The 8571-nt window shown below is 43.6% G+C and overlaps 1 protein-coding gene across 2 annotated transcripts in view; it reads right to left on the bottom strand.

The window, feature by feature from the left end:
* Positions 1 to 1395: 1395 nt before the first annotated feature.
* The window catches only part of PDXK (pyridoxal kinase), a 51462-nt gene continuing 44286 nt past the window's right edge, over positions 1396 to 8571 (bottom strand). The window contains exon 12 of one of the 2 annotated variants that reach the window (XM_030474734.1): positions 1396 to 2253. The gene's annotated coding sequence lies outside the window, so the exon portion shown is untranslated. The remainder of the gene's footprint in view (positions 2254 to 8571) is intronic. The other variant, XM_030474745.1, reaches the window with a different exon arrangement.

Below are 8571 nucleotides of genomic sequence, written 5' to 3'. Positions count from 1 at the left end.
GCGCGCTGCTCGCTCTCTGGCAGCACTGGTGGTTGTGCGCCGCTGCCGACACCCTGCTCATGCTCGCGGGGCTCTCGTGGCTGCGCAGGAGGAGGAGAGCGGCGCCCGTCAGCGGCGGCCGGCGCGAGAGCGGCGGCAGCGCGGAACAGGCGCGGGGTGCACAGAGGAGCGGGGGAAGGAGGAGCAGAGCGCAGGCACACGCCGCGTCAAGCCCGCGCCTCGAATTGACCCCGCAGAGGAGAGAGGGGACGGCGGGGCCCTTCTCGGCGTTCTCCAGGCGCTTCCCAAGAACAACGTTCGGACAGGGCTGCACACAGCCGCGAGAGCGGGCAGTGCCTCCGAGAGGACGCCTGGCTATGTAGGGCTTCGGGATTAGTTTGGTAGACATAGATAAGGTAGCTAGGAGTTGTTTGCTTCATAAGTTAGCGTAATGCTTTTCAGTAGTAGTAGATCTGCATGTGGTAAGGACTGCGGTCCAGCTGGCTTCCAGGTGTTCAGCAAAACCAGCGTCCTTTGGAAGATCGGGATGCAAGGAGGCTTGCAGCAGAGACCTCTGTTAACAACGTGAGAACCGCAAAAATGCCAATAAATTATCTTGTTTGAACAAACACTGTCCGTGTCTGTCTGGGCAAACCTTTGATGGGGAACGTGAGCCCCTCTGAGCCCCTCCACGCTCAGCTCTGACGAATTGGGTGATTTTCTCAGAGAGAAGCAGGTCTGGGGGCTTCTGTTTCCACCCAGGAATGCGTAAGGGAGAGTTCTGATCGTACAGCCCTTACAATTAGTGATTATGTGGTTGAGAGCCTCTGGGTGAGGATTGGTGGGATGGTAAACAAAGATGTTGTAGAGAGTGTCCAGTACCAATTTTCCAGGCAGGATGTAAGCACCGATGTGTTATTTTAGAAGCACTTAGAAGAAAGTTCTGGATCGGTTGCCCTTGTCCTCATGGGAGATCTCAGCTTCCTACACGTGAACTGGGAGGGATGTAGACAGATTGGAGCATTGGGCAATGATTAGTAGGATGAAATTTAACAAGTCCAAATGCTGGATTATGCACCTGGGATGTAGTAATGTTGGGCACAAAGATAAACTGGGAGAGGAGTGAGTGGCCGGCTGGAGAGCAGCCCTGCAAAAAGGGAACTGGAGGTGCTGGTCGACAGCAGGCTCAGTAGGAGTCAGCAGTGTGCCCTGGCAGCCAAGAGGGCAGCCTGCATCCTGGGGTGCATCAAACACAGCAGAACCAGCTGGTCAAGAGGTGCTTATCTTGCTGTATTCAGCATTGGTGTGGCTGAGAGGGGGGCAAATGCCAGCACATGAATCACGCAATTATCATCTCTGGGAACTTCCACTTAACTGGGGAAAGAGACATATCACCAAGGAAGAAAACCCCAAACATTTAGGAAAGGAAATGTATTTTATTGGAAAAAAAGAAAAAAAAAAATTACATTTCACTTATACACCATGAAAATACTGAGTTGTGTGTTATTTTCATAAGAAGAGGTCAAGACTTTCACAAGAAAACCACATTTTTATTACAGCGTTACTCAACGAGATGAGGCTCTGGTGGCATCTGCACTGGGCGTTTTCACTAAACAGCAGAGCAGGACTAAACGTACTTTGGGCAAAAACCCTAAATATTGGCCTCTTCCAGATGCTACTCCATTGGAGACATGGCACCCATTTGGTCAATATTGAATTATTTGTGAATTAGAGACAAATCTCAAGATTTATTCACTCGGATCTTGGGCAAATTCACAGCTATCCCTCCCCTCCATTTGATCAATCTTAATTTGTATTTCCCATTCAGCTAGCTAAAAGCATATCAAAACAGCATATAGGCTGTCACCCTCCCATCTTCCAGAAAGCAAGCAATACTGAAAGGGATACATTACACAAACAATCACTAACAGCAGAGGACAAGGTCACTGGATGGTGCTAAATTCTCCAGTGTTTCCATCCATCGTCGCATCTCCAGCAACAAGCCCTGCAGTTTTCTTCCCTAGCACGTCTTACATTCACATGTAGCACATATTAGGCACGTGAACACTTGGGGTGTACTAAATACAGGCCACAGGACAAGAGTACCTGTCTGCAGGTGGTATCCAACAGGGCTGTTTGTTTGAAGCTGCTGTGCTCCAAGCCAGCTGTGACAGGCTGTATCACATCACTTGGCAAGGGGTCTTCTGACAACATCTTACGAACTAGAGACCTTCAGTGGGGCAAGATTTAAAACTCTTGGTAAGATTTAAAAATCTGTAGGCAAAAAATAAATACTGATGCCACTTAAATTCCTGGGTAAATTCCCTTATTTATGTACTTATTTATGTAAATTCTTCCTTACTTAAAGGGTCCGGGAAGGAAAAGAGCCAGACCCGGACAATTCTGACACCATGCAAGTGCCGTGAAAGCGGATTTGAAGCCTTCCCTGCCTGGATCTTCCTACTAAGTTCCCTAGTTCGATAGCTGCTTTATTCTGTGCTACTTTCTACTCTGCACAAGCATCCCAGAGATCATTAAGAACAGTCACCCAAACTCTTCTAGTACCAGAATGTTTTTGCAATACAAGGGATGGGCTGGATTGAGAACACCAAACTCCGATTATTAAGCCTGCAGCTCTTTTTGCAAGTACTTATCTGACAAAGACTTCTTCACCACGCACAGTGCAGCTTTGCCATTAAGTTCTGCTCACCCAGCATCTCACTGCCAGGAAAAGAGCACTGCCATGCTCCCCGATTTTGTCTGTCTGCACGTTCCCAACCCCTGCCTAGCAGCAGCACAAACGTTCCCAGGATGAGGTTAAGGGAACTAAAGGAGAGGAAAACTTTGGGGGAGTGGGGGTGGCTGGATAAATTCCCCATTGGTCAAAGCTCCTTCTCTTCACTCTACATTTCAGGCTTATGCCACAAAACTTACCTGATTTTATAATGGATAAGGTAGCAATATTTAGGGTTTTCTTTTTAAACAATGGTATCTACCGTCCTATTGCCACTCTCTACAATCGAGTGTACAAGCTTTACTGCAGAAAGAATAGAACTCGTAACTGCTGACCAGAAAAATGCACAAACACTACAAAAGCCTACAATTTCATCAGAAATTAAATCTTTTGCTATTACACAGAACTTCATTGTTTTTCTGTCATAAACGTCATTGAATTACTACATACACCTCAAAGACAATCATTAAGATGTGTAAACATGTAACAGGTCTACGTAGTCAGTGCAAAGCACCACGCAAAGTACATAGAAAGTCTGCTCATAAATATTTCTTTAACAATTTAGCACTAAAAAAATATTACTTGAAAAGGCATCTTTTATTAAGTTATTCAGTTTGTCCAGGGCTGATGGGGTTGTACTATCCCTACTATATTACAGCCACCTGACTCTCTCTCCAAATCATTTTACTTTTCTGGAAGAAAAGGCTACGTGTGGCTGGGACCCAAAGCTTCAGCACAATCTATAAAAATAGAATTCTTTGAAGACCTTCTGCTCACATCCTGAAGGCCTACTCAGCCAGCCCCCAAATTCTGTTTCCCACCCCCACCACACTGCAAATAAAAGCTTCTACATACATACACACACACACAGACAGTACACATGTTACACTCTTCTACACACAGATTTTTCTAAATAGCAATGCAACCACATGGCAATAGGTAAGGAGTACGCGTGATTTCAGTGGTAACATATGGCACAGCCTTCTCATATTGCTGGTTTTCTCTGAATAATGTGCTGCCTTATTCACTGCTTTGCAAACCGTGGATTTATTACTATTATTTGCACTGCGGAGGCACCAAGTCAGGAATGTGTGCTTGTTTGGGAGCAGCCTTGGGAGCATCACATTTGCCGCCAGGTCCATTGCTGCTGGAGCAGTGACAGCATCAAACTGGTGGCTGGTGGTGCTAGGGCTGCCACCCGGTACTGGTTTCCTGGTGAAGCTGATGAGAACTTTCCTAGACAGTTGAAAGCCAAACCACTTTCTTCCCTTCTGGATAAATGTGAGAACCTAGCTTGGGCTCTCCTGAAAAAGCGTGCTGACAATAGCAGCTCCCTTCCATTCTGCATTCAGTGCCCTTCACAGGGTGCCCAGGGCACACTCCTCCAGTTTCTGATTGAACCTCATGGATTTACCTGAAATCTGCTCCTCCATGCATGTATAAACTTGCTGGTTTACTCATTATTTGAAAGAGAAGAGCTGTTTTCAGGGCTGGGATTGAACATCTCAAAGCTTAGTTTCCATGGTTGGATATGTCTTCAATGGACATGTTTTAGAAAGCTACAAAACTGTTTAGCAGCAGGATCTCACTAGAAGCAAATGTCCTTCACAAAGAATAACCTTATCCTGTGGGTCTGATGGGAGATGCATGAGTGGTCTGTGAGCCAATAAAGCTGCAATGAGATGCAAAAAGGGTTGTGTTTTCATTTATGAAGAAATATTTTGGTTGCAGAGTGAGCAAAATTTGAAACACTTCTCAGCTTCTAGAATACTCTTTAAACAGGCAAGGACCTTTACTCAGGAGAGGTGGTTTTCTTTAGTACAAATATAAGCCAAACTTCTCCACTGGGTGTAAGCATAATGAGGCAGCACCTTCTCCAGTACCCAGTGCTCTCATTAGACTAGATACCTGCTCTCTTCCTCTTGCAAAACCCTGCCCTAGCAGAAGACATTCTAAAGTGCTGACAGAAGCACTTGTTCGGACATGCAGAACAATTGTTTCCTCATGTACAGTCTTGTAAGCTCTAACTTACGCAGTTAGACAAAAATTCCACAAAGGGGAGTGCAGCCAAACACTGCATAAGAGACAGACCTAAAAATGAGTTACGGTTCTTCTTCCAAGCCTCTCTTCTCACCTTGTATGTAGGAACAAGGAGCACAACACAGAAATCCTACACATGCAAGTAAGAGGCATAGAAGAGCAGTGGTGCAAAATGGCAGCCGTTGTCTTCCCATGAAATTTCTTAGAAAAAAATTAAGACAAGGATGTTACTCATTTCCTCATAGCTGCTGTGTTACAATGAGATGATTACAGCACACAAATGTGTGCTCCTCCATTAAGTACCCTTTCTCTATACTAGGCTATAAGTAAGGAGACCTTTAATTACATCCACTTTATTCAGCAAGACTATCAAACTGTTCTTGTTCCGTTTAATTCTGAAATTATTAACATATTCAAAAATAGGATCTAACAATTTGTGTGTGCACAGTATATTAAATGTAGATGCTTTTATTACAATCATCTTCCTTGCCACATATTTTAAAATAAATCAATACAATCACCATAACAATCTCGGACAACAAATGAACACCATCCAATCAAGACACAGTTAAGATCCTTAAAAAGGCAGTATGAGTAGCTGAAAACCTTGGTCCTCTGATTCTTTTGAATAACACATTGACTATAGATTTCTTCCACTTATGATAAAAATCAGCAAACAAAACATTAACAATTCATACAGCAGATTTCTTCAATGTCTATATAGAGTGTGAATAGCACTGACTGTAGCGTAATGTCTTTATGCGCGTCTCCCAAAGAGGTATGTGGGAATTTTAAGCATACAGAGGCTTATACAGGCCCAGAATAGAGCAGATCTTTTGTAAACAACTTTTGGTCTCTCCTGCATGATGGCTCCACAAATGAATGCACTTGGGAGTAATCAAAATGGCTGACCACGTACACTGCAAAGTTCATTCCAGAAAAAAAGGGATCCAACACAAATTACTTCCAGTGGGTGAAAAGAATGGTGGGGAAGTTGACTGGACACAAACAAAAAGCATTCACTGCTCCCATGCGCACGTGTACTTCAGCATTAGAAGCATCCTTTGCTGCTAACTTCACACGTACACATGGGAGTAATCGTGGCAGTGAAGTCAGCAGTCCCTAACTGGTGAATGCTGGACTGGTGGGCTACAGGCACCTTCCATGCTGTTAGGACGGTCGTGGAAGATTATCCATTAGTTATTGACTCCACTCTCTGGGCTAAAGTGCTCCTTCTTCTGTAATCAGTTGGGACCTAAACTAGTTTAGTTCAACCATTCTTATTTATCTAAGGATCTGCCAGTGGATCAGATGACCCTGTAAGTACCCTCCAAGCCCTTAAATAGTGAGCTGCCGTCTAATACTGGGACACCTTCCAGCTGCACCAGGTAGGAACTCAGAAACAGATACAGGCATTACATGCAGAAGGACAGGAGGGAATAAAAGTTTGGACAGGACTGTGCTGAGCCTCTGAATTTTGTTCTGCAAACATTATGAAAAAGCGCTGTGTAACTCTGAACAAATAAAAATGCACCCAAGTGTTTATACCTTGACATTTAAAGATACCTGTTAGCCTGTCGTGACTACAAAATGTTAGCTACAGAATATATTTACAGATAATTTCTGATGTTTGATCCTGGCAAGAGATGTTAAGCCCAGTTCTTCACTGAAGACATAAACCCAACCTAATTTAGATCAGGTCAGTGAAAGTTTAAAACAGGTATCACATGAGCAACTCCCAGAGACTTAAGCAGAAGCACCTATCAGCCTATTGCTGCAGAATCCAGCTACTGCAAAATATGAACGTTTGCACAGAGCACTTTAGTTTTTTGGGTTTTTTTGGTATGGATCTGTCACAGATTCTACGGAAGGTGTGAATTACTGAACTGATCCATTCTTTGAAGCAGTGGGGAAAGACCACACCTGACAGGTAGAAGCTGCTCCAACAAACCTGTCGATTTCTCTTTTATGTCAAGATCACAGTTCATTATGGTTTACAGATGAAACGTTGTTTGCAAGGTAGCTTTAAGTTCCCTAAATCCCAAGCTTCTTTATTTCAGAGAAAGCCAGCCCTTGCCTTTCTCTCATTTCCCTTGTGAAAGTCTACTTTTCTTAGCGGCAAGAGAAATTGTGCCGTCTCACCCTTACTAAAAGGGCTTTTCTGCACACATGCTCACAACAGGAAGGGTTTCTTTGACAGTGAATACTTATTGCTGCTTACAAAAAAAAATTAAAAGGCCAATTTTGAGCTTCTCTCTCCTGCTGATCCCCTGACGTGAAGAACTGAAAACCCTACATTTTGCACTGCACTAGAGCAGGGATGGCCACCATATGGCCCTCAATTTGGCCCCATGCAACTCCCAAGCCAGGCTGTGTTACAGGACTGGCAATGAAGTTAATGCAGGGGGTGCTGGGCAATCCACAGCCCTGGCTATAGGAAAACACTGCTGCAGAATGCACTTCCTGGGTCACGCATTTCGGGTGGGTGAGGGTGTCAAGCATAATGCCACAAAGCCGACCATGATATGTACAGACAGGGAAGTTCAGCATATTGATCCCTTCTTCCCAAGAGGATGGTTGGGATTATAAGCTTCCATGTTAAACAAGTCTAATTTTAAAAGATGAACTCACAGTTACGTTTGGAATATGGCGTGCAAGACTTCTGTAATCAATGCTAGAAACAGTTAAAATCCTTTTGTGTTCAACTGCTGAAATGCATCACCAGCTACAGCATTTAAGTATCTTTGCTGAATTTGACTATCAAAAAAGGCAACTGCATTCCTAGCACAACCGCCCAAGCAAAAAGCAGCTTCTCTATAAAGGGGGCAAATAATTAATGCTGAGCTATCTCCTAGCCTGTCTGGAAGTTTGTGTCTCAGGAAGAAAAAAAAGTATTTCCATCAATTTAAAAATACAGCGCTGCAAAGAAAGGCAGGTTGTTGTACTTCATGGAATCATGGAATCACAGAACGGTTGAGGCTGGAAGTGACCTCTGGCGATCATCTAGTCCAATCCCGCTGCACAAGAAGCAAGGTCAAGTACAGCAGGTTGCTCAGGGCCACGTTCACTCAGGTTTTGAGTATTTCCAAGGCTGGAGACTCTACAACCTCTCTGGGCAACCTGTGCCAGTGTTTGATCATCCTCACAGTGATTTATACTTTTTTAATGTTTAAATGGAATGTCTGTAACTCAGTTTGCGCCCATTGCCTCTTACTGTTCCGATGGGCACCAGCGAGAAGAGCCGGGCTCCTTCTTCTTCACTTCTTCCCATAAGATATTTATACACACTGTTAAGATAGTTCATGTTTTCCATGTTGGCTATCAGCCATGAGCTCATCTCTATTACTGACTGATAATTTTAGCAACTGTTCACATCCCCAAAATTATTATTGCTAGAAAGTTATTTTATGGCAGTGGTTACTAAAAACTGTGGCAGTAGAATCACGTTCTGTTGGCCGTTTCTGTTGGGGTTTCCCCCCTCCTTAAAATTCTCAAGACATAGGAATTTTTATTTTTTTTTTCTTAATTTTTAATGTCAAATGTGTGAGAGGAAAACCAAATATTATTCGTTGTTGAGACTGAAAGCCTAAGGTTTGCCTCTTACATTTCCTGCAAAACGTGTTCATCTCTTCAATTTCATTTGCTTCATGAAACGAAAAATAGGGGGGATTTCAAAAATGTATTAATTAAGAAATCTTACTCTGTGAGAAAATCTATTCAGCCAGAAATTCACCTTAAGGAGAAATTACTCTTCTACTAGGTGAAACCAAGTAACTTTTACAATGGCAGAAAATCCACAAACATGGTTGGATAAATGA

The sequence above is a fragment of the Strigops habroptila genome, chromosome 2 (assembly GCF_004027225.2).
Source record: "Strigops habroptila isolate Jane chromosome 2, bStrHab1.2.pri, whole genome shotgun sequence".
Lineage (NCBI taxonomy): Eukaryota > Metazoa > Chordata > Aves > Psittaciformes > Psittacidae > Strigops > Strigops habroptila.
This window is presented reverse-complemented; position numbering and strand designations above follow the sequence as displayed.